We start from the raw sequence: 26207 nt of genomic DNA on the forward strand, positions 1-26207 counted from the left end.
GTCTGGACGCATTTCCTAATTGTCGAAAAACCAAAAATTGCTAGTTAGGCTGGCTGGGCTGCGCCGACTTTTGATTAGACAAATGAAGTACTATGGATTTCCAATTGAAAAATCGATAAAACATTGTTTTTAAAATTTTTTCTTAAATTTAAACAGAAAGATAAAGTTAAAAAAATGCAGAAGAAACAGATAATACTGTAACTTAAAAGCAGGTGTACTAAGACAATAAAATATATAAAAGCAGGGAAGGAAAAAAACAATCCAGTAAGTAGGGAAAAGTTTCCTTTAGAAGTTATCCTGTTCTAAAATCATCCGTCAGTTGAGTTCACCAGATCCTAAGCGGTAAAGTCGCTGAACATTGATATTTCGACTCGGTTTTTAATCTCGAAGAAAGGTTGGTTGCAAAGATATTTTCGTGGTTTCTCCATACCTGTAACATGAATATGACCCAGTTTGCTTCAGAAAGTCCTCCACGAAGGCATCTCCTCCTTTAGATAATTAGCCCTTATGTGCTTTGTAGTAGTCCAAATAATCCAGAATGCAGAGATAGTGAAGGGTCGCCATGAGAGAGTTCCCTATATTTAGTTTAATCTTTGAACTACTTTGATAATTCAAAATTTGTTACACCGCTGATATTATGATCACATCCATCTATCAAAGTTCTCATAGAGTTAATTAAACATGCCTGTAAAATTGTAAGTTCTGTTGATTATTTTATGCTTTGCCCGAGTTACTGATAAATAAATTTATCTCAAAATGCATTCCAAACGTTATGCTACAGGATATTCAAGATTATTTTTAATGGAAAAGACACAATTTTGAATGCATACAATATAAAATTTAGCTTAATTTAGTGTGAAACTATTGTATTCCGAGGCAAGCAGACTTTATAGCTAACAGAGAGCAAAAAAGAGCTTTGATGTGTTTGCCTCAAATGTAATAAACTAAGTAACCATTCAGTAAACTAAAATATTTCCTTTTCTAGAACTTGATTTTTATTGAGTAGAGAAAAAAAAAAGAAGAGACATATTTGAATACCTTTTATGCTTTCAATTTTTTATATATTTCATTAAAAAATTGAATAATTAATTCTTCTTCGGGATGTTATATTGCAATATGAAGTTTTCAGTTTGCTGTTAGTTTTAATGTTGCATGTTAAAAGCATGAATGTATATGCATCTGGCTACAGGGGCTTAATTCCTAAAAACTAAAAGCTCCAGAGTCCTGTGGACCATTAAGAAAGGTAATCAAAAATAAAAAAATAAAATACGTAATAAAGAATAATTAAAATTATAATAAGATGTAAAGAGATATATAAAAGATTAATAAATTAAATTAATGGCAAATAGTTCAGTAATAAAATTACTGGAGCTCATATTATTTGGCCTCTGGTTGGAATTATAATTGCTCGCCAGAAACATGCCGGAGTTCTCTGGAAGGCTGTTAAGAAAGTAAAAATATATATATATATATATTAGGAAAAGAACAATTAGAATTAAAATATAAAGAGATAAATATCAGAATAATAAATTAAATAAAACTAATGATCCATAGTTAAACTAATAAAATAAATATTTTGGAGTTCATCTTAGTTGGCCTCTGCCTGGATTTTAATCAAAGGACCTGAGCCTTGCTCCAGTCGGTTTAGATCATACAAGTTAGTTAATTTCCAGGGATAAATAGAAGGGCTAGCTCATTTCTTTGTTCGACTCCTCGCCAACGCGAGCCTAATGGGGGGACGTAACAGGCAATAATCTGACGTCACTGTGATGCCACCTGTCCTGATTTCCCGCTTTTAAAACAGTAGTTTCATTGAGCTGCGAGACGATTTTCAAGAGGTTACATATCCCAAATTAATTTATATATATATCTGTTTTCTAATAATGTATATATTTAAAATAATTTATATATATGTAATTTTAGTCAGTTTTTATTTTAAATTCTATATTGTAAAGTATCGTTTACGTAATATGGCTTTTTGCGCTGCAGTAACGTGCCGTAGCACTTACAGAAGTATGAAAGGATGAGATATTTTATTTCATGAGACCAAAGGATCCAAATGAGAGTTTGCTTTTGACGAAAGAATGGATACACAAATGTCAAAAAGAAGATTATATTAATGTGATGAGCGGAAAAATCTGCAGCGAACATTTTCTATGCAGTGTTTATGAAGATGATATGAAAAATCGCTTGTTTGGATAGCCACAAAAAGAAACTGTTGAAATGGAATGCTGTGCCGAAAGTAAATTATGATGACAATAATAAATCGAAATTGATGATGAAAATAATAAATCAAATTTTAATGATTTTGAAATAAAACTCACAAATGAAAATGTAGATTATTCTGAATGTTTAAGGATAAACAAGAATGCATTGATAATTTGAAGAACAAAATAATATCCTTAGAAAATTGTATTACATTGTATTAAAGTATTGAAAAATAGAGAAAAGAAAAATTTTAGAATGTTTGTTCAGCGACAAAGAAGGTGGACGACGTCTAGACAGAAATTGGTATCAGAAATTAAAATCTCAAATAGCGAAATTTGGGTGGGGGAGCAAAAATCGGAGAATTTGGAAAAATGTCTAAAGCCTATTTTTATAAAGACGCAGATTAATGCATTACTGAAAAAGAAGAAAAAATCAGGTGGACTAGTGAAAATATTTCACGTTGCATTGTCATAAGAGCTCTCTCATCTTAAAGCTATGATTTTTGGAAAGAAAAAAAATTAAGAAAAATTTGGAATATCTTTACCTAGTATTATCAAATTAAAGAAATGGTGTTTATTTTATTTTTTAGTGTTTTCTAAATTTTAGTGTAGTCCAAGAATTCAAAGTAATGTTCTTACTCTAAAGAAGGAAAGAGGGGAATATTTGTATTCTGTAGAAAAAATATGCGTTCTCAGTTTCGCCGAAATGCATATAGATTGAAAACTCTACTATGACTCTAAACTGAAGTTGGTTCTTTTCAAAATGTGCAGTTTGTTTTAATCAGAGGTCTCATTTCGCGCTCTGCCTCAAATTACTGATAAACCGCGTTTTAGATAGAGGATTTGTTTTAGAAGATGTAACTGTTTTAAATTTTGATATTATTAAAGAGGTTTTTAAATAGAGATTGAGAAAAAATCAAATTGTGTCACAAACTAAAACCAAATTATTTAATGGTCAAGGGAAACGAGAGACAAAAAGTCGCTCCAGAGAAAACATTATTTTCAAAAAGTACCGCAAAAGGTATACTCTACCCCACAGGAAATCAGAAAGCATCTGACTTCTATGAGATAATCGATAATATCTGCCGTATTATGAATAGTACCAAAATAGTACCAACAAGAATAACAAGTATTTAACAAACTAATTTTGTTAAGTACTTGTTAAAGTTATTCTTATTGTATCCTTTGTAACTAATTATTGATTAGATTTTGTGTTATATTAGCATTCTAGATAAAATATAATAGTATAAAACATCAAAGTAATTGGCATAAAAATACCTGCTTCCTTTACTCACACTTTTGAAAAATTAAATAACTGTTTTAGGTACTCTGAATAAAGCTATTTTGTCAAAATTAAGGTAACAATCTTATATACATTTATTTAACTGTAATATAGATATAAGTATAAATTACAAAATTATTTAAAAAAAATATCTATTATATTGAATCGGAAGAGAATTATAACAATGTAAAATTTACAATTAGGCAAAAAATCAAACGTAGGTTAGCAGAAATGGTGCCATATATGTCATATATCTTTAAGCCTATGTCAATATAAAGTTGTTTTTTGAGTATATTTAAATAGCTGCTATTATAGTTATCTTAGAAGCAGTATAAAAATTCTCTCAGTTAACATGCAAATAAAGAAATGATTAGAAATAAACGTGCATTAAATAAAAAAAACCTGCAAATAAAAATAAAAAAACCACGGAACTTTATGTTAAAAGAGTAGCACATTTTATCTATTATTTTAAAATTGAATAAGCATTATTCTGCTTCAGGGGAAAAAGCTCTATGAGCTAGCCCTTCTCTTCTAAGTCCTGGTTAATTTCTGTTATCCTATCATAAAAACAATTCCTACACAAAGCATCCAGAATATATTACCTGGTGCTGTCATCTATTATTAGATAACGCAAGCAATCATTTCCCAACTTGAAAGGAAATTTCTTTCATATACATAAATTGTTTTATGCATTTTTTATTTATCTATGGATGGCTTTCTGGCCAATTGAAATAATTCGTGCTAAAAGTAGATGTTTCTATATCGATTTTATTATAAACTAGCAGCTTTTGCTGCCAGCTTTCGTATGGCTTTTAAATGTACCGGAAAAATGGCTGAAGGAAACACCGAACGTTAAATTTAAAAACTGCGAAGAATTTTACTCTGCAGAACAACTTCATAAAAAAAAAGTTATTACGTATAACAAAATTACAATGAAATAAGCCATATCCCTTAATACAAATATTAATTATCCTAATAAATAAATTAACCAACTTTCCTTTGCAAAATGTTAAGAACTCAAATGATATAAATGAGGTTAAGAACTTTGTTTCCTAAAAAAAAATCGCTCAACACTTTTCAGTACCTTAAAAACAGTTAAATGAGCAATAAATAACATAAAAGAATACAAAAAACAAAAAATTCTGAAAGCAAAGTATTATTAATAATATTTTATCTTATATTTTCAAGAGAAAAGAATTACCATGAAATAAGCTGTATCCCTTAATACAATTATTAATTATCCTAATAAAAAATTAACCAACTTTCCGTTGAAGAAAAAAAAAATCATGCAAAACCTTTCAATATCTTAGAAACAGTGAAATAAACAAAAAATAACATGAAACAACTCAAAAAACATAAAATTCCGCGCAGAATTTTACTCTACAGAACAACTTATATATATATATATATAAAATCAATAAAAATGTAATAACATATGTTACGGTGAAACACCGAAATCTGGAGAATGTCGACTTTCACCGGTGAATGTCAACATTCACATAGTCTCTTGGTGTATGTCCAAAATATTTTCCAAATACTCTTATTTCTGACTTACACCGGTCAATGTCGACATTCACCATGTACTAATGGTGAATGTTGAACATATAACAATATTATATTTTTTTCTCCGTAATTTACGTCGCGAATAAACGCACTTGAGACTTGAAATAAGAGAGCACACCTAAAACACACAATACATTCAAAATGAGAAAGGAAAATAATAGAAGTTAAAAACTTACTTAATTATACAGTACGTTATAAATGAGAAAATAAAATAAAAGTAATAAAAAAACTTACTAAATTATGTGATTCAAATCTCATTTATTGCAACAAGTTAAACTATTATGGCATTTTATGACCTCTCTTTTCGACTTTCACCAGAGCATATCTGCGATTGTCGACATACACCGGTGAGGGTCAGAATATACAAGAATATAGTGCAATATTCGATCTTTTACCGACGTATTTGGTGAATGTTGATATTCTCCGGTGAAAGTGGACATTCTCCAATTTCGGTCTTTCACGGTAACATATTCATAAAATAATTTTGGAATAAAATATGAAATTTTATACAGTAAATTTCTATGGATGGATAACTTGAATCGATTTACAGGTAATGCTACAATGCTTTGTTTCTATGTTATTCATATTTATTTGTGATAACTGGAAATGTAAAATATAAAAAGCTGTTATATTTGAAGGAAGTTAAAGCAGCAAGAATCAAAGTAATATTCATAAATTTGTAGGACTAGTTTCGCAGGTTTAAATATAAAACCTTCTTTCTTCAGCTGCAGAAGTCAAACTAGTCCTAAACTAGTTCGGAACCCATTCTTGCAAATTTATGAACATATATGTTGAGTCCTGTTGCTTTAACGCTTCCACATATAACAATTACTTGACGTGCTATTTTAACTCAGATAAAAAGCTGTATGAAGACATTTCTGAATGATTTAAATTCTCCGTATTTGTTACAATGACATTTTTACGCAATGGGATAAAGCTTTTAGCTATCAGTCAATTATATAAAAAGTTGCATTTTAATTAAATATTTTGCTGAAAATGCATTTTGCAGTCAAAGATATTCAACCTATATTTTTGGTGCTGCCATCTAGTATCAGAAACCGTAAACAATTAGACTTCTCTATCATTATTATTATTATTATTATTATTTTTTTTTTTTACGTACGAAATAAAGCCTTGGTTATATTGTCTGTGGGATAGCTGGAGCTTCTGCTGCCCAAGGCGGTCCTGAATCTGCCGCCTCTCTTGATAGACAGCAAATAACTAAAAAAATGTTATAATGACATACAGTGAAATAAATTTAAACTCTTTTGACTGTTTTTGACAAAAAAATTAGTTATAACATTTTAAGACTATATTATTATTTTGCTTGTATTTTACTCGCAAAACTGACGATGATATCACAGAGGTGTACAACTGCGGCTCCAGTTGCTGTAACACAGACGTATAGAAAGATCTCTCAAATCCAAAATAAACATTTCCAGTTCTTAAATACTCCTTAAATGAGTTTTATTTAGAAAATTCCTTTTTACAGCTAGCAGTATTTATAGCAATTGAAGGGATGTTGATGTTAAGATGTTTGGAACTTTGTTCTGTAGATTTTATTTTAGAATAAACTGCAAAAAACTCCGAAGGAGTGACTGCCGTTTCACATTCCTGTTTTGTTTTGCTTAGCAATAATGGAAATAAAACTGAAATTATTTTCTTTTAATATGAATTCTTCCTTGTAAATGCCATCAAGATTATAATTTAGTTGATATTCATAATTTTATCTTACAAATTAAAATTCGTAATTTTATTTTATTAAAAGTTCCGACGTAATAATATAGTATAAGAAGAGTATGCAGTTATTGAAATCTAGTGGAAATTACTTTAAATAATGTTATGAAATGCCCAGCTGCGGTAAGATAGCTTCCCCGCAAAGCGGTTTTAGGGTTGCCAGATTTGGCGCAAAATCGTCCATTTTGTTGCATTTAGCGACAAAATTGGAGATATGATATGGACGGATGGAGAATGTTCGGAAACGAATTCTTACCGGTTTAGCCCAGAATGTTCTCAAAGGCAGGACAAAAGCTATATAAAACCCTGCCTGTAAACAGTGTAGCAACCTAGTGTCGAAGTAAATCGAGAGTCTGTGTCGTTGACGTTATCGAGTGTGTTAAGCTCCGAGAATGACGGAACCAAATCGGTCGTCCTCTAGTGCTTTGCAGTGAAGCTGTCTTCACCGTTATAGCCTGATAGCCTGAAGGCTGTGTTGCTAATTGTTTCAACGTGTTTTGGAGCTGTTCTTAGTAGCACTGGCTAATAAATTTTGTTTTGATTCTTCGTCAAGTGTTGGCGTTAGTCACTCCAAATCCACGGACCAGTAGAAACGCAACAATAATTTATCGAGAGCAAAAATTATTTTTCTTCCCAATTTAATTATATGGCAATTTGCAATCTAATTACACTTCAGCTCTCTCGACGATCCTCGTGGGTAACCCCTATGAAGTAATATTTCACGTAGGACTGCATTATTACAGCTAGCAGTACTTACAGCACTTAGTACATAGGAGCCGCCTTCTCTCCCCCCCCGAAAAAAACCTGTGCCGTCTGCGTTTTTTTAAAATGGAATAATTTTATTTTATATTTTCTGAATAATGTCTGTGGATAACGATGTAATAGTTGAGTGCATTAAATAACAGTATAAAAAGAAGTAATTTTATGACATTTTTTTCTGATATTAAGTTGTCAAGTTGCTTTGTTAGTGTTTCTTATTTTTAGTTTTGCTAATTGAATAATTCAAATAAAAATTTTGGTTTATTATACACGTATGTTGCTAGCTAAAAAAAGATATTAATTCGAAACATTTATTTTTCTTAAGAGTTTGCGATAAGTGTTAAGCAGTTTAATTTAAAATAAAATACATATTTAAATTTACACATTTTGTTACCTCAAAAATTTTAATTATGAAACAATTTTTACAAAATCGTATAAAAACATCGGTTTAAATTGCAGTTAGGGATTAAGTAGCAATAAATAGTGCAATATAATAATTTTTAAGACTTAGTTTTTCAAGGTATTCAGTTTCGAGTACATAAACCTCAAACAGTTTGAAAAAGAATATTTTACCATTTCCTGTGTTACTTTAAAAAGATTTAGACACGGTATTCATTTTAAAATACAGGCGAATTCTTTCTTTTTAGCCTTTCTTCTTTGTAAAACTGTGCAACGCTTGGTTGTTAATACAGATTTTTGATATATTCAGAGAATTCATCTGTTGGAACACTGCGTAAGTCTCTAGTTATGGATTTTGAATCTCTTCACGATGGTAAAATAATAACCCTTGCGGTGAGATTTCACAGTAGAGAAGAAAATATAGTCCGTAAATATCATATTTGTAAATAAATGAGGGAGAATTATGACACTTTTCGTTGCTGGAAACTACTTGAAGAGAGTGGAATTCTGTGATGTTGCATTGTAATGCAGACTAAGTCTTCGTTTTTCAGATATTCCAGAGCAGTGTTTCTGCTATGTTAAGCTCATCAACTATCATCAGAAAAGATAGGTGGCGATTTTGCAACAGCAGTGGTAGAACAGTTTCGATGTTCTTATTCTTTTGAGTCTACAAAGGGAATTTACTGCTTGATTCATAATGAACACCTTCACATTAATGACAGAAATGTTGAATCATACTAATGCTTGATCCTCGTATGTTTTACACAGCATTTAAAATGCTGTATAAAATAACATTGTGTTTTTAAACAATGTTTGCAGAGGAAATTATTGCCATTGTTTGCTAAACGTTTGAATTCCTGACAGCAGAAGTCAACTGGATCAAAGCCCACAATTAACTGAATAGAAAGTTCTCTCCAAGAGCAGACGATAATTTGTGAAAAACAAGTTGAGCTCATCGAAATAAATAGTGCTAATTAATATTTGGCAGGTGCTTTAGAATCTGCCAAGAAAGCAGCTCTAAAAACCTCTAGATGCATTTTAGGAAACAAAAATTCTTTTATAAATTAGAAAAGAATCACATTACATTCATCTGCTGACTATCTTTTAAACTTTTTGCTGAAATTTAAAATGTTTAAAACATATGCGTATATTTAGTACCAAGAATATAATAGAAGAGTAAATAAACATGAATTATCTGACCATGTAGAAAGTTAAATTTGAAAATGTGTTCAACATCGAAGTTTAACTGAATTTTGAAGATACCGTTTTCTTTAAAAATTATTATTTCAATGAATTCTAACATGGCTATACACAAAGTTTATGTGCACCGAATTATTTCGCACACATTAAAATTTCCGGAAGTGGGATAATTCTCTTCATATTCACTTCAGTTTATTTCATACATTTAAAGTTCATTTTGAAACAATATCTTAATAAGTTTCTTTTTTTTTTTTTTCTTTTTTTTTTTTTTTTGTAAGTTTCATCGATCTTATGTTTATGATCTAGCTAGTAAAACTCTGAATAGAATGAAATTAAATTCTTATGGTTTTCTGTCGTATCTAGAAATTCGAATAAACAGGAAATTACGAAATATACGAAATGTAATTTTATGAGATCTGTAAGGACAAAGCAATTTTTGTTGTGATGTTCCTATACTTTCCATTCTTTATTTCCTTTCAAGACATGTTTCTTGGAAATCTTGTTTACTGTAGAAAGTGCTAGTAACGGACCAAAGCACATCAAGTTACTTACTCAACAGAAGCACTCAAGACGACCAAAAACAAAACAATCTTTTCTCTCATCATTAATCCCATTTTGTTCTCAGGTTGTGGTAATGCATCAGTTACGAATGCAGTAAATGCTGGAGCAGTGAGATTCCGTATGAGTACCAAGCGAACAGTGTATTGAGACCCTGGTGACAAATAAGAATATTACATTGAAGCGGGAGGTGAAATCTTCTGCAGGAATTGCGTTGTGATTCCAAAAGGATTATTTCTTCGGAACTCATGACAAAATGGCGACCCAATAAATGCGCAACTGAAATAGTTTCTTGAAACTGAATTGTCGAGACATTTTTTTCCGTTATATAAGTTTCCCCACTGTGTATTTCAACTTACAACAAACAAAATCAGTTATAATAAAACTTTATGTTTAGATTACTTAAATAGATAAAAGCTTATATGTTTTACTGAAAATTTTATAAAATTACTTCAAAATGATCTTACGAGAGTATCATTATATTTAATGTTCTGTCATTGTATACCTATATTTGGTTATGGCGAAAATAACTGAAGATTTGGCCATAGATTTATTTCCTTTACATCTGAAGAGGCTTTATAAATTTTAAAGGGAACCAATATTTATGCCCCTATACATACGAAAGGTATAGTTCCATTAAATAATTTATTAACTAATCATCAACATATAAATGGCCTAAATTGTACTTTTGGTCTTAGAACAACAAAATGTATTCAGACTGCGAACCTAAGTTTCGGTACGCATAATAAAAGGTCTATTTTTCAATTTCTGTGGTATGTAAAAATTTATGCAGAGAAACTCAGCATTAGAATTAATTATTGTAAGATAAAACTAAGTTAACATTCTTAACCTAAGATATTTTATGTAAATTAGCCCTTTTTTTAATTTTTGGTCTGTCCACTCCTCCTCCTTTTACGCTATGTTATACCAAGTTAAGTGATTTCGGGGAATCCTGAGTTGAAATAAAAGAGCGTTAAACCGAAACAGCGCTAAACGAAACAGCGTTAAGCGGGGTCTTACTGTATTTTTATTTTTAATCTGAAATTCGAAGATATATAAATGGGAAAGATATGTTTAAAATAATTATATATTATGATAATCAAAAACAGACGTTATAAGGTTAAACCTACTTTAGTTTAAACTGTATTAATCGAAACTTCAAGCCTTGTAGAAAAACTTCCGTTCCGAATTCTATTAAAAAGTAAGAATAATCAATGATCGCAACAGAAGAATAAAATAATAGAACTAATCATAGGCTTTTGTTTGCGATACAAAACAAGCTTAACCCAACCGCTTTGACGGGGACAACAGACAACGCATAGATTCAGATTATGTAAAATTCGCACTTTAGATTTCATTCTAGTTCGGCGAATTTTCTGAAATAATTATTACTTAATACGCCAACAGCATAAGGGCGCAAGGTCCAAAATAATTTTTACTCAATACGTCAAAACACATGGACAACAACTTAATGTGCAACAGTACAAGGGTCATCTGCCCACTGAGTTACCGCGCAACTGAGGTATAAGCAAGGCCCGGAATTTTATGACATGCAATGTTTTGCGTTTTGTAATATTTTTCTCTTATGAAAACCTTTAAGAGCATTTTTGGGACTTTTTAAGGCACTTTTGGAACATTTCAGAGCATCCATGAGGCATATTCTAGTAATCAAACTGAAAAATGAAGTTATCCTTGAAATAAAATTATGTATGAACTAAGTTTTACTCCGCAGGCATGTCTTATTAGCAGAAAACTGATTATGTTATCAGTCAATCCTATCTATCATTACAGGCGTTTTCAACAGAGTGTCACTTCTAAGAATTTTTCCTTACCGATATTTCTTAACTTTTTATTAAAATGTTTTTGTGCCTATATATTTCCATACGATACATACAGAAGGGAATAAGCTGTTTCCCAGACATATTCATGGAATGACATTACACACAGCTATGTGCAGTACGTTTTTCCACTTGGGTAAAATAACCTTTCTTTTCTTATCTTTCTTTCTCATTCTTTCTTTCTTTGTCTTTTTTTTTTTTTTTTTGCTCATCTAGTATAGGTCAGCTTCAGTTCAAACTGTCCAGAATGTTATCTTCCCAGGCAAAACTGAAGGACATCTTGTCTACGTCAGATTCAATTTTAGCTATGAAATCTTTACAAGGGCAAAGTATTGAACTTTTATAAATTAAGCGACGTTTTAAAAAAGGGCAAAGTTTCAAATGTTGCAAATTCAGCACTGTTTTGAGTAAAAACTGTGGCTTCCAAATTGTTCGGAAATATCCCTCATTTTGACAAAAAAAGCAGACTATTTTGAAACTGAAGAAAAGTTAACGATAAGTAGTGCAGTTTTTTTCCAGATATGTTTCAGTAACTGCAGTAAATATCTAGAGGAACCTCTCATGATATAAAAACATAGATACTGACAAAAGCTCTTTCATTTTCGAAAACATCAAGAAGCACTTAATAATTCAGTGCAATTATAATACATTTGTGTAAGTTTAAAAATTCGGAATAAAAAATAAAATTGAAGTAGCGGATATATATGATTGTCTGGTTTGTAATGCATTTGTTATTATTTTTCAATTGCATCATTTTTTTATTATTACTTTTTTGGGGAAGAGGACTTGATTTTTACATTTAAGAGCATTTTTTTCCTCGATTGTAAGTGAATTTTCTGGCCATTTTTAAGGGTATATTCAGTGAATGTTTAGGCCACCAGAATACGTACCCTGCTTGTAAGTCACTGATGATGCCAGCCAGTACTCTCTTACTTTATATTCTTAATTCATCTCATTTAAGTATTCTGGTGGAATCAGATGGAACAATAGGAATAAAAGACAGAAATTAACATAAGGGTTAATTAAAATAAACATCATTATATTACATTTTTCTTCTGTATTTTAAACGAGATTATTTCTAAAATGTGCATTAAATTTTGTTTTTGTTCACGAAATACTTATTATGACACGAAAATGAAAACAATTACTCAATTTTTTTTACAATTCTATAAAACTTAAAAGTGACGAGATATTAAACCTTTACATGTATCCAGCGGATGGATATTAAAACCGAAAATGCAGTTTTAATGCAACCGCGCTCACGTTTGTAACATCAAAATTTACTGCAGTTTTACCTAGAGTTTCTTTCGCAAAGACAAATTGGGAGGCGCCGAAAGTTCACGCCAGTGGTAGGTAATGTCCATCCCTTGAGGATTTGCAGAGATCCTTAACCGCATGGTGATGTTCCCCAGCAGCTCAAGAAATGTTTCCCCTGGGAGCTCTGGAAGAGTATGAAACCGTACATTTTTCTATGCCCCAACTAGTTAAAAATTAAAATTTTGTTTCTTGGTTTTTGAATTTTTTACTGCTTGGGCCCCAGGATGTGAGAGTATTTGCTGCAGATATATATTTCATAGAGGTGCATACCTTTCTTCCGTGTTATAAAAGGGCAGTGTTTCTACTTTTGAACAACAAATGTTCATTGGCATCTTAGGTTTGGATATGATTAACACTTAATCGTACCACGTGACCAAAAATCTGAATCACCAGACTTTTAAACTAAAAATTGTGTGACACAACGTGTGGGTCATACTCTACTACCAAGACAGAGGCCACGCAAATCATTATTTATTACACACTGAAAATTAAAATGCATGAGAAAGTATTCAAACTATGTAGCACGTTACTAGTCAGTAATCTCATAGTCCAACTTGAAGTTCAAACTGACAGTCTGCAGGACTTAGTTTTGAAATTTAAGCTTGGGTACAGCTTTAAGGGTAATTTAAGGTCCTGTTTGATTTCAGAATAAATTCTTAAATTTAAGTAATGTTTCACGAAAATAATTGTAGTCGCTTTAACTGTCATGGAAACTAAAACAAATTTAACAAAAAGATGCAGATAAATTAAGTTCGAAAATACAAATAAATTCAGTAGGAAAATATAAATAAATTTTCTTATTACAAGTTGCGAAACATTTGATGGATATGAGGATTACATGGATATTATTTACGCGAAAATGAAACTGAGACAGTTTTGAATCCTTGTATACTTCGAGAAAGAGATCTATATATTATTCAAATCAAAATATTAATACCAGAAGCTATTTAAAATATTAATTGAATCTCGTAGTATCGTTTTGAGAGTAATAGTATAGTACACCTTTTTCTAAAATTTTTCGCACCAGCTTCAGTTAAATGATATTAACCGGATCTGGCAATACCGATTTAAGGATTAAGAATATAGCATGCGTTTTCAGAGTTTGTCATAGTTCTACTTTAATTTAATGAAATATAACTTCAGAAACTACTGAATTTATGTGTAACGTGTATACGAGCTGCATAGTGAGTTTCCCTTACAATGCCCTCCACGAAAGGCATCCATCCCCTTAGGCAGATAGCGGTCGAAGCTTTGCATTAATCACATAAACCAAGCATAATTTCCTCTAAAGGCATAATGCATAATCTCGGTAATGCAAATGATATTAAATTTTTCTGGTGACCGATAAATTATTAATAGAAGTTAAACGAATTGTTCCTTATGAGAAATCTTCATATGAAAACCAAAATTCCATTTTGTTTTGACATTTAAAGCCATAAAAGTTTGACCAATTAAGTATTCAACTTTCGATAAAATCATCCTTTTAGTTACACCATTTTCTCTTCACTAATGCGGTAATGACTTAACAAGCAGAAGAATAAAGCACTGAATTGGCGCAAAATCTCTCTTAGTTCTGAGAACCCGTCAGTTGCTCTAAAGCATGCCGTACCGCAAATTCATCAAAAACGTAGGAAATCGGGAATAGTGTTTCCAAGATTTTTGATGTTACTGATACAAACATTCTTCCTCTATTTCTAAATAAAAATTTGTCACCTGTCATTCAAGATGAGTCTCATTATAATTCGAATATTGACTAGATTCCCTCCTTTGGTTAAGCTTCCCTTTTTTAATGTTGCTACAAGCAAATTTGCAATCATCATTAAACATGCGTCTATTTTTAATGCATCTATGTTTTGTCTTCATGAAATGTTAACTATTTTGAAATCTTTACTCTGAAGGAAAGGACATTAAGGTCTTTGTCCACGAGCTTGAAAAATGAGTAATTCATGTGTTATGGCAGGAAGCATTACTGCTACATAGAACGTTGCTGCACGTATGCAATTTCGTAAATACAAGAGACTTCTTGTAGATGTGAAGGCAATAGGTAGTTATTGAAGCTATATCAGTACTGACATGAAAATCTTTAGCATAAAATAAAATGCACCATATTTATGCTGGAAACCTAAATACCTCGCGAACCTTCCCACAACTTTTTTTCCTCTCGAGAAGGCTTATTTATCCAAAATATTGCGCAAAAGATGACCACAAAATTTATCATTTTATTCTGAGGGCGGAAGTTAACGTTTGATCCTAAATTGGTGATTGTAGGGAATAATTTATTAAAGAAGGAAGAAATAACAAGAATTACAACTGCTATAGAATTCTCTTTATTTATAAAAAAACTCGAAATAATTAAAATGTAATGTTCTTCTTGTTAGAAGACAGTAATGCAATAAATTATCCAATAAAGACCCATCTGCATGAGGAGACAAAGTATATCTTCGAATAAGTATCTCACTACATCTGCCACGCCTCCTCCAATCCTACAGGAAAACATATCACAGGCGCATCACATACATGTCTGTAGCGGCTGCGCCAAAAGTCGTCCTTGTTGACCATGAGGAGATACAATTCTGCGGAATATATATTTGGCGATAACCAATGAATTCCCATGTAAATCATGGGCTCAGAAAGAAATGACAGCTACTTAGTCAGCATTTTGCTTACTCAATAACATATGCCGCGAATTTTTTTGAGTTTTATCACTATTTTAACAAACGTAATTTGTGATGCTACTTTATTTCGGATAATAATTTGCAATAAATTTTTTTACGAGTGATAAAACACTTTTTTTTCCCACCTCAATGCAAGTGATTTCACCTTAATTCAAGTGAACACATCGCTTAATAACTTACAGTTATAATAAAGCGATTTATTTTTTTTACATCATTTGTGTAGCATGAACTAAATCTGGTTGAATATATTTTTTCGCTTTAAAGGGATTAATGTATTCCTATATTCCGAGATGTATAGCAAACAAGAAAAGCTAGTTTATCGTGTCTGCATTTGATAATATTTCTGATTTTCTATCAGTTGTGTTTTTTAACTTTTAGATTAGGTACAACTACTTTGATCACCTTGCGAACATATCCAAGCGTTAAATTTTGCATATAACATCGGACTGTGAGTTCGAATACAGCTAAGTTATTTTATGATTTTTCAACTGAAAAAAAAGGTTCTATTATTTTTGTAATAATGTAATTAGCAAAATTCTATTTACATGAAAATTATTGAAGTTTGTTCATCAAACGTACAATAATTTTACGCTATTTTGTTATTATATATAAAATTTTATATCAATTAATTATTTTCATAATAGGTTTAGAATAATTACATAAATATAAATTATTAAGTTTTTATGTTATTTATAAGAAGATAGAATTTGTTTACCCTTTTTTAAATGACACTTTCTTATAAATCTAATTATCAGCAATGTATGTTATAGTATTTATTGTTATTACAACCTTTTTTTAAAAATTAAAACCGTGAAGAATGAAAGTATTGAAACTTTCCAAATTATTATGTTTGTTATGAGACCGATGAAGGCCTACTATTTGATACAAATTATGTTATCCGCTTTGAATGCTTTGGTTGGCTTAGTAATTCAGAGTAACTTGAATACAAAATTGCTTTGTATAGACTAGTGGTTCTCAAAGTTTTCTTGCCTCATGCACTCCTTTCACGATCGCTAGACGATCATCCACCCTCCTTTCATTTCCAAATTTCAAAAACTAGATAAACATTTATTTAAACTTAGATTATATTTTAATGTTTCTTATACATTAAACGAGAAAAAGTTTAGAAAATGGTGATGAATACTAAAACTTGGATAAAAGTAGATTTTAAATTCGTAAACTAAAACCAAATAATTAACAGGTAAATAAAAGGCTGACTACATTTTTCCCTGGAAATCTGAAATCTCCTCTTCCTAGTCGAAAACTCTTTCTGTAGACGAAATATTGTCAGCTGACAATTCTCAAAAAAGACTTTGCTATGTCGCTCAGCGACGTTGCCTCCTCGCGTAGGTGGACGTTAAAACCAGAACGGGAAACAGCTACTCGTAGCTGGAGAAAAAAATCTTTGCTTTCTTCTTAAAGGGACAGTTTCTAACTTATATCTCCTACTAATTCTAATATATCTCCTACTAAGGATAGTTTAAATTTCGTTTACCGAAGAGTTAGCAAATTTTCACACGTATTTATTAACATTTAAATCTAAGCAATAACAGCTGGATGAGGCATAAAAGTAGTCATAAAAACTGGGATGAGAACGATAAATAAATAATATTTTATTCGTCTGTCCATATATAAAGTTTAAAAAAAACTATGAGCACATTAATCAGAGCTAAGTTCCATCGTTAAGTGCTTTTTTTTTCTTACTAGCAGCTATATGTCGTCGTATTTCAATCCTAAATTGCCTGTTCTCTTCTATAAAGAACATTATTTCCCAAAAGTTTTCTTCTACAAATTGCACATCCCGAAGAATGATCTCTTCTGAAACAAAGGACTTGTTCTCCAAGTAGGAAACGTACCCCCAGGACACCAGTTACGCAGTTTTGGATGGCCATTGTGGACGTCCCTTTGCGGCTCATGACTATTAAAGGGATCTCAAGCGCTAAGTGGACGAAATTAGGTAACGCATTTGTGGCTACTTGAGTATACGTCCCTTGACTGTCTGCTTCGAGGATATAAAAATCTCCAGATCAGTCGCTACAAGTTTTGGGACAGGAATTCCCACCTTAGTTCTCCATTATACAAAGTGCTCTAATTTGTCTAAATGGGGTAAAGACTTTTCTCCTTGTGGGATATATAGTATTTGATCTTTTAAAGATGTCGATAAATTAAGCTTCTGTTTCGCAATTTCACCGCCCTTTTTCTCTAATGTTAAGAAAGAATCCTTTTGTCTTTGATGTTATAACTTTAAGAGCATTCGTAAAATATCTTTTTAGCACCAGCGGCTCTATTAGTCTCGAAATTCACATTTTGTTTGAATCACTTTTCAAACTATTGTTATAGATATGTATTATTCAAAAAAAATAACAAAAATATTTAGACAAAAATCAACAAAAATATTTAGAGCTACCCAATTATTAATGCATGTAGTCCTCCACCCAAAACAAGGGTACCTAGAAGCCCGAATTTTGAATTTCAAATTTGTTCTTGCTTTATTTCATATTTGGCACAGATTTAACGAATTTTTATTTCTCAGCGATTTGAAAAGGAGAAATGGCAACATTGTTCGAATTAAAACATTTTTAACTCCACTCGCCCGGCTGTTGCCATTCGATAAACTGTAAGATATTTGTTTTTAGATTTTTAATCCACAGATTTGGGAAGTTAAACCCAATGTGCATCTCACACCAGTACTTACTATCTCCGCTCACGTTTTTGCGATGCCGTTCCTATCTCCACCCACCAGTATCTCCGCTCACCATCAGTAAAGAATATGATATTTAACTTTCCAGTTTAATCTTTCTGAAGCAATAAATGCAGTTCTTAAAGGAATAAACGCAGTTATTAAAAATATTTTTTCTAATTTTTAATCTGATTAATTTAAATAAAACTGCATTTGCTAAGGTATTAAATTACTGAGCAATTAGAACAATATAATCTAAGTTATTACAAAAGTTACCACTTAACATAATTTTTGTGTGATAGCGTAATCAAGTTTATACCCATATTGTAGTAGGTAATGTGCGAAATATGTGCAACATAACAAAATCCTTTCAACCAATACTGCATCAATCACATGAAATAATAATTCGAGTTGAACATACAATGAAACAATTCTAAATTACAAAACATTCTAAATTACATTGTTTGCGTTGTGTGACAAAATGTCGGGGAGTAACCCGTTCAAATACTATGGTCCAGTGCAAAGTTATTTAAGTAAAATAATTTCAAAGCTAGGTCAGTAAAATCAAACTAACGTTTATTTATGGTGATAAAAAGAATGAATACAAGTTACAGTTTACATTGGTGGTGACCGGTTATTTAAATATCTCAAGAAACAACAGAAAAGGATGACATATCCTTCTTTAACATATATATCTTTTCACAGTTCCTGTTTTGGGATCCATCATACAAATTTTGTTGGATTACTTGATACAGGCCTACGGCGACGTTTAACAATTTGGTCTCATGGAAAATTTAGAAAATTATCTCTAAGAAGAAAAACTTAAGTTGATAAAAATTAACAAAGGCTATTGTTTCGGAGGCCAGGCTTCCCTCCTATCGCTGCTTCCAACCAGTAGGACACAGGTCTTCTCTCCACAGGCCGTCATTGAATGCGTAATCTGGCAAGAATTATAGATGTAGTAAGCCTCTCCTTCGGTGCAGGTTATTTTACGTTGCTACGTCTACGATGCAGCTGCCCTCCAAGAAGAACGGAAAGGTTGACATCTTTTTATTTTTCTTGTGCTTCGAAGGTCTCATGAAATTTCTTTTTCTGTCTCTGTCCTCTCGATACGTTGATACAGAGGTAGTTATACAGGGGTTCTACTGCATTCGCAGTACTTCCATGTAAACCTGAAGAAAATCCACAATGGGCATGGTGTTGAAAGGTTCCTGGATGAATCCCATGGAGGGAGCAGGGAGAGGGGAAAAAAAAAAGAAGAAAAATATCTCAACACTGCGCAGCCTCTTCAATAGCTGGCGCGTTTTTTGAAAAATTTGGCAAAGAAGGTGATCAGCAGGAAGCTAAGCCCAGCAACCCAAACAGAGAAATCTTCACGGGAAGGGGTTTCCCGACTCACGGGAAGGGGTTTCCAGATGAGCCAGCAAGCGCAGTTCAACCATTCGGCCTCCAAAGCCACTCTGATGGGTCAACAACTCTCCGCAGACGAAAACAAAGGGAGGTGGCATTAGCCTCGAACTGAGGTGCAACTCGACCATGTACAGCTTCCTATCCAACGATTATTTCCCCCTCCTCACAAATTCGCTGTAGAACCTTTCCCTGCTAGAGATGCCACAGAAACCGGGGTCCTCTTTAAGTAAAACTCCAAATTCGCTGTAGAACCTTTCCCTGCTAGAGGTGTCACAGCAACCGGGGTCCTCTTTAAGTAAAACTCCAGATGGTGTAAACATCCAACACGTCATCCGACATGTGTGTTTTTCGCTTGGGCGAAAGAATTTAGGGGTGCTGTAATCCTCTGATAAGGGATTCTGAGAATTTCAAGCCGACGCTTGGGATGAGAAAATTTTCAGAACCAGTGTATAGTTAGTCAACACAAACGAATTTGGGACATTAAAAATTAAACTATTACATAACAATATAACTCGTTAAAAATGTCAGCACTATATAAATTGTTTCTTCAGCAGCATTTTAAGTATACACACTCATTAACCAGATTGAGTTTCAATTACTATTGATTTACCTTACCACCAGTCAGAAAATATGTATTCGATAACTTTAATAGAAAGAGAGGTAAAATTACGTTACCTTAAGTTAAAAAAAATTAACACACTAAAAGTGCAGCAAACAAAACTTAAAAAATTTAGAGTTAAACAACCTTAAGGGTCAAAACAAAAGTACAAAACCCAAGTAAACCTAAGTCCCTAAACTCAAATTAAAAACTAAACAACTTAAAATGTTTAAAGCAACCAAACCTAAATTTAAAGTTTACAAAAGTTATAGTTTAAACTTACAACCAACTTTAAGCAACTAAAGCACAAAACAAATTAAGAACTTCAATTACAGATCAAAACTGAAATAGTAACCAAAACTTAAGCTTGAAAATAATAACGATTAATTCATAACACATTTAAATCACGAGATTTCTAATTAGAAATATTAAATAGTTTTATCAACTGACGAGACAAATAAACCAAACCCCATTATATACGTTTTACTTCCTTGTACGAAGTAAAAGAAGTTTTGTAATCACGGGAAATTTTCGGTATCATATTTAAACGAAAATATCCCTTTTGACTGTTCCCGAATACGTTTTGATTAATTTGTTTTGTGACGTCTTTACGTAAGGACAGATTAAACGACTCTTTTTTACAAAACGGATTGCAAAATGGATAAAGAATGGATTTTTTCATTACGTATATACGTGCGTATGTACGTAAGTATCTCGAATAACTAAAAAAGGTTAACCATAGAACGCTGAAATTTTCTGTATGGAACTGCTATAATAGCTAGTTTAATTGATCGACAAGCGGGTAGTCCGTTAAATTCGCACAGTAAATGAATTTATAGCATTAGAACCAGATGGTAGGGTGTCAGCATAATTATAATATAGAATTTTGATTGAGTTATAATGATTTTGAAATAGATGAATATTTAATTAAATACTGGATAGAAGTTATAAATAAATATTATTCTAAACAACTGATAACATTCATTATTTCCTTTAGTCGCTTCAGCTATCCCTGCAGTTTTATCGGTAGACTGACTATAGTCATGATTACCAGGAGGTTGAAAGACTGAGGTAAAGTTTTTCCTGCGTGTTTTTATTAAACTTTATTCTCTTTTGTTTCACTGTATAATCTTCTCTTTCTTCTAACAGGTGCGCTTAGATGAATTTTATTATTATGTAATGTTTATTTTTTGTCAATTGTGTAAAAATAAATGAACATTTAAAGCAAGTCGAAATCATAAACAACCGAAGTGAAAGTTATTTCTGTAATAAAATTTCTTAATTTGTTTTTAGTTATCTAGTTAATTAACCTTTAACTAGTTAATTTCACTAACTTGTATTTTATGAGCAGAATTACATCTTTATCTCTAAATGTTAGCATAGCATGGGTTTAGTATCAATGAGTGAACAAAAACTTCGTTTTTCGGTTGCATTATAAATCTGATGAAAGATGAAATTTTGTACAGTAGAACTCCAATTATCCGAATCAATTGGGACCGGACCCCATTCGGATAATCAAAAATACGGATAATCGGATTTTTTTCGAAGAAAGTGTTTACGTACTCTTTAATTAATTACTTTATGTTGAAAAAAACTATTTCTAAAGAACAAGACGTCTCAATTAATTAAAATGAAAAGGCAAAACTTTTACGTATATGTTATATTATAGCGTACTGCACAGGACTTAGTGCTGAAAGGCATGCTGAACATCTCGGTCAAAGTATGTTTAACGGGCACCATGCCTGCACTTAAAATTTCTTAGCCCAGCCACTACTTGCTTTAAAGAATGAACAACCAAGCTGAGTTAAGATTCAGCTTTTTCACAAAGAATCGGATCCGAAATTGGGTTTCCCGTAGAACGTTGCTGCAAAACACCACTTGAAAACCACATCTTCTAAATTTTTGTTTGTTACTGCCTTCAATGATTTTCTTGAAGAACTACCATCTTCGTTTTCAAGCAGTCACACGAAGTTTAAAAGTGTAGGTTTGCTTCTTTTAATGCCTGAAATCGTGGATTGTCCAACACTACGCTTCTGACTTAATTTTTTTTCTTAAATTCTGAAAGCGATTCGGATGATCGGAGTTCGGATAATTTGAGTTGTACTGTAGTTAAAAAGATTTCCAGCCACATATTTCTTTCTTCAAAATACTTTACTTGCATTCTACTTTATGTGTATTTATACTTTATTTTATTTCAGCTATTGTCTGCGAAATGTCATATGAATAAGCAAATTCCAAAAGCCTGTTACAGGATATTATTCGCATCGTTTAAGTCAGCGTATTTAATAATAGCAAATATAACGCAAGAAACTCAAGGCAATTTTTCCAATTTTTTTCTTATCTATTTTGTGATATAATAATCAGCATATCTATCCCGCTATTGCAAAATCTCGGGTTCCATTTCAGAAAAAGTGTTATTTTTCACGTCTTCTACCCTGGAAGAAATCTAATGTTCTTAATATTATCCAGTAAAAAATGGACTTTCATATATTTTACAGGAAGAAGTAATGTCGCGACACATACGTTAAAGTTTACAAGATGAAGGTGTAAAGGATAATTCGAAAGTTTGTGCACAGTAAACTTTCAAAAATTAAGGAGCTTCAAAAATGGGCATTAATTATAAAATTACTTCAGCTTGGGGAAATTAATTTCCATCAAACAATTTTTGAAACATAAACTGTAACTAATATTCAAATGTCATTTTACTTATTACGGTATAGGATTATATAATTCATTAAAACAATTTGCCGTTAATATTCCTAATAGAATTTCTATGAACACAGTCTCACACATGGAGACTTTTGGACCATCTGCTATAATACAACCATAAAAATATTAAAGGTAGACTTACGTCAACAAGAATATATTTGTGAATAGCTCTGATTTTACGTAGTATCTTAAAGCGTTGAAATTATACGTTTTCATATACAGCTTTTCCCACAAAAAATCATAAAATTGAAAATTATTTGTTTGAAAAGTATTTTATATGTGGTTTTTCAACTTTTTTCAATGTTTTAATCCTTGAAGATCATCTGTAGTTTAATACTTTAATCATTCTTTTCCCATTCCAGTTAAAAATGTTTTAGCACGAGGCGATTGACTTTTCAAGAACATTCAACTTGGTGATTCGGAATGCGTTTAAGACATTTTGACAGAGTTCTTTAATCCAATAACTAAAAATAAATTTTTTTCAGATATTTTCGTTGTATATAAAAGAAAAGGATCACCTGATGCTGAAGTTCGTGAACGCGGATGTTGCATGGCCAAAAGAATTCATACTCTTACCAAACAGACTGCCCTAGACTTTAACTGCGACATCACCCAAAACAAGACAGAAGGCTTTCCAGTCAGCTAAAAATTTGTCGAGAAATAAACTCAATCTTCACTGTTTTGCAGTAGTAAAAAATTATTGTTGAAATGCTACAGGAGATCAAGTTTCCTGTTTTTTTTTTTGTGGGGCGCATTATATATTTCTGTGTTTCTCTATTTTTAGATTATATGGTCCCCTTGCAGTTACAATTGCCCAGGCGTTGTCTCCATTTAACTTTATTTAGGTTTGTCTCAGAATTTGAAGCTATCCAGATTTATTCTGTTATGTAATACGCATCCTCGTTATTAATTATTAAAACAAGCTTCTTACTCATTTTATAAGATATTTTCTCCCTCCTTTCCTTATACTTACGTGGTTAACGATAGCACATTTCAGGCATAATCGAGAGGTCCAGTAAGTATTAAATGTGAATGCAATTTTTCTCGGCCATTTCGTTAATTTAAAATCCAGTTCCTTTTGCATTTAAAATAGATTTATCAATTAAATAAAGTTGTAGTTTATGAAAGCGGTTAACGCATTTATCTTTAAAACTTTAATCTAATAAACTCTTAATAACTGAAATCGCAATTAAATTTAATTTATGTAAGTTTCTGCATAGGCTTCGGGCGTCTACATCACCGAGTTCGAGATTTCAGTTTGCAATTTTATTTACTTTAATTCAAGACTAACAAAATTATGAATTTTCGATAGAAGACACTTGCATAGACAGCTACAGATTTTGTATGCATTCGGACTGATGATTTATGTATGTCCGACTTATGGTTCTCGGATGAATCCTTTTAAATTTAAAATTAATTATATTCCCACAAAACATGAAATAAATAAAAAGCAAATTTGAAATTCACAATTCCGGCTTCAAGATGCAATCGGGTTTCAAGGTGAATGTTCGGGTACAGAACTAGTACATTCGTTCAAATGGCTTTGTGTCTCACAGTGTAACGAACTCTGTCAGATTCTTAATTTTTTTAATAATACAGATGAACTTTTCATAAGTTTAAACATATAAATATAAAAATCTGAAAGGTTTCAGATTTTACATTACGCTTAAAGGGGCTTTTTTTTAACGTTTTGTGTGCTGCTTTATTTATTAAATATCATGTTCTTCGCAATTAAACCATAAAATTCAATTCAGCAGCAATATTGTAAAATAACTTTAAAATGACATATCTTTAGAATTTCCGATACACAATCTCGCGTGCTGGAGATTTTAAAAAAATGTACAGTGTTGCCATTGCTCGCTTTGAAATCGTTGCGTTTGTTAATAAAAAAATTCATTAAAGTGTATATGAAATTGATAATAAAGAAAATTTCAAATTCAGAATTCGGGGTTCCAGATGCCTATATTCAGTGGAAAGTTATGTTCTCAAAATTTGATGGCTCTAGGTACCGTTGTTTATCACAAAATGAGAAACATACATACATTTATGGAGATTCTTCATTATTTCATTTCTTTAAATATTACATAGGGCTCTATTATTTGGTGGCAACAATTTGAAAAGGGAACTAACATTTATAGTCAACCAATGCAAAATAGCAAAACGAAATTAATAGCCCTTCTACGCTAACGCCCTTTAGGCTAAAAAGTAAAGAAAAGAGAGAAATATAAAGGCATAATTAAAAAACTATTTGAGATTCTAGAAAGGGTTTCTTAATTGGTTCAAGAAAAGCTCATGAATCGGCCGCTGTCAGAAATGCTCAATTTCTTCTGTTGTCTATCTATTAGCAGAGTTAGGAAGACAGCTCCGAGTGTTCTTGAAAGTGGTAAATGAACCTCAGGGTGTTGTAGAATCGAAATATCTTACCACTAAGTAAAAGGACGCTTTTCTCTGTCTTACAGAAATTTCGGTCTATTTCCTAATACGATCGTCTGATTGGTCATCAGGATTGCTACACAATCACCTACCTGCACTCTTAATAGGATACTACAGTCTGTTACTTTAAAATAGGCACTTTGAAACCGTAGCCAGCTCCCATCATTTGCGAGAGTAACTCGTGTCGTTATCACCCCACAATATTTATTTTCTCCTTGTCATTTCGCGCGGTAGATTACGCCAGCCTTCATTCGTGTGCTTTCCATCAATCGAAATCCGCTAAATGAAAATAAGCGAAGAAAATATTAAACGACTGGACTCTTTCCGAGAAGTTTTTGGTTCCCATATAGTTATAAATTTAATCAGGCGGCGGGAAATATCCTTGCAGTTCTTACCTTGAAATACACTACCTTACGATTGCGCTCGTGTTGTGAGCATGAATTCATATTGTTTGATCGTTGTGTTGTGTTGTACTGTAGGATGTGGAGCGTGGGACCTCTAATGTCATTTTCCACCAAATGAGCAGAAGGCATGTTTATTTATGAGTCCGTGGTCATTCCCGTTGCGTCCTTTCTGTTGTTGTTCCGTAGCACAACATATCAGTGATGAGTGTATCTGCGGTGCGTGAGAGCTTCCAGTAGTACCTTTAAAGGTGATAAATGATTCTGAATGGGGTCTTTCACGTAGAATTCAAACATCGGACTGCCAAGCAAATGATATATACAACTAAGATTTCAGATAACTGCCGAACCAGAAATCCATCGGAGTGAGGTGAGATCGCGGTGGCTACGATCGCGGTGGCTTTCTTGCATCCATATAACATCATAAATGACATTTCACTG

The 26207-nt window shown here is 32.0% G+C and overlaps 1 long non-coding RNA gene across 1 annotated transcript in view; it reads right to left on the reverse strand.

The window, feature by feature from the left end:
• Positions 1-1364: 1364 nt before the first annotated feature.
• LOC146996544 (uncharacterized) overlaps positions 1365-26207 on the reverse strand; it is a 45341-nt gene continuing 20498 nt past the window's right edge. The window contains exon 3 of the long non-coding RNA XR_015041916.1: positions 1365-1440. This is a non-coding gene — a long non-coding RNA (uncharacterized LOC146996544). The remainder of the gene's footprint in view (positions 1441-26207) is intronic.

The sequence above is a fragment of the Stegodyphus dumicola genome, chromosome 7, assembly GCF_044657685.1.
Source record: "Stegodyphus dumicola isolate Sdum_Otavi_A_Nest chromosome 7, ASM4465768v1".
Classification (NCBI taxonomy): Eukaryota; Metazoa; Arthropoda; class Arachnida; order Araneae; family Eresidae; genus Stegodyphus; species Stegodyphus dumicola.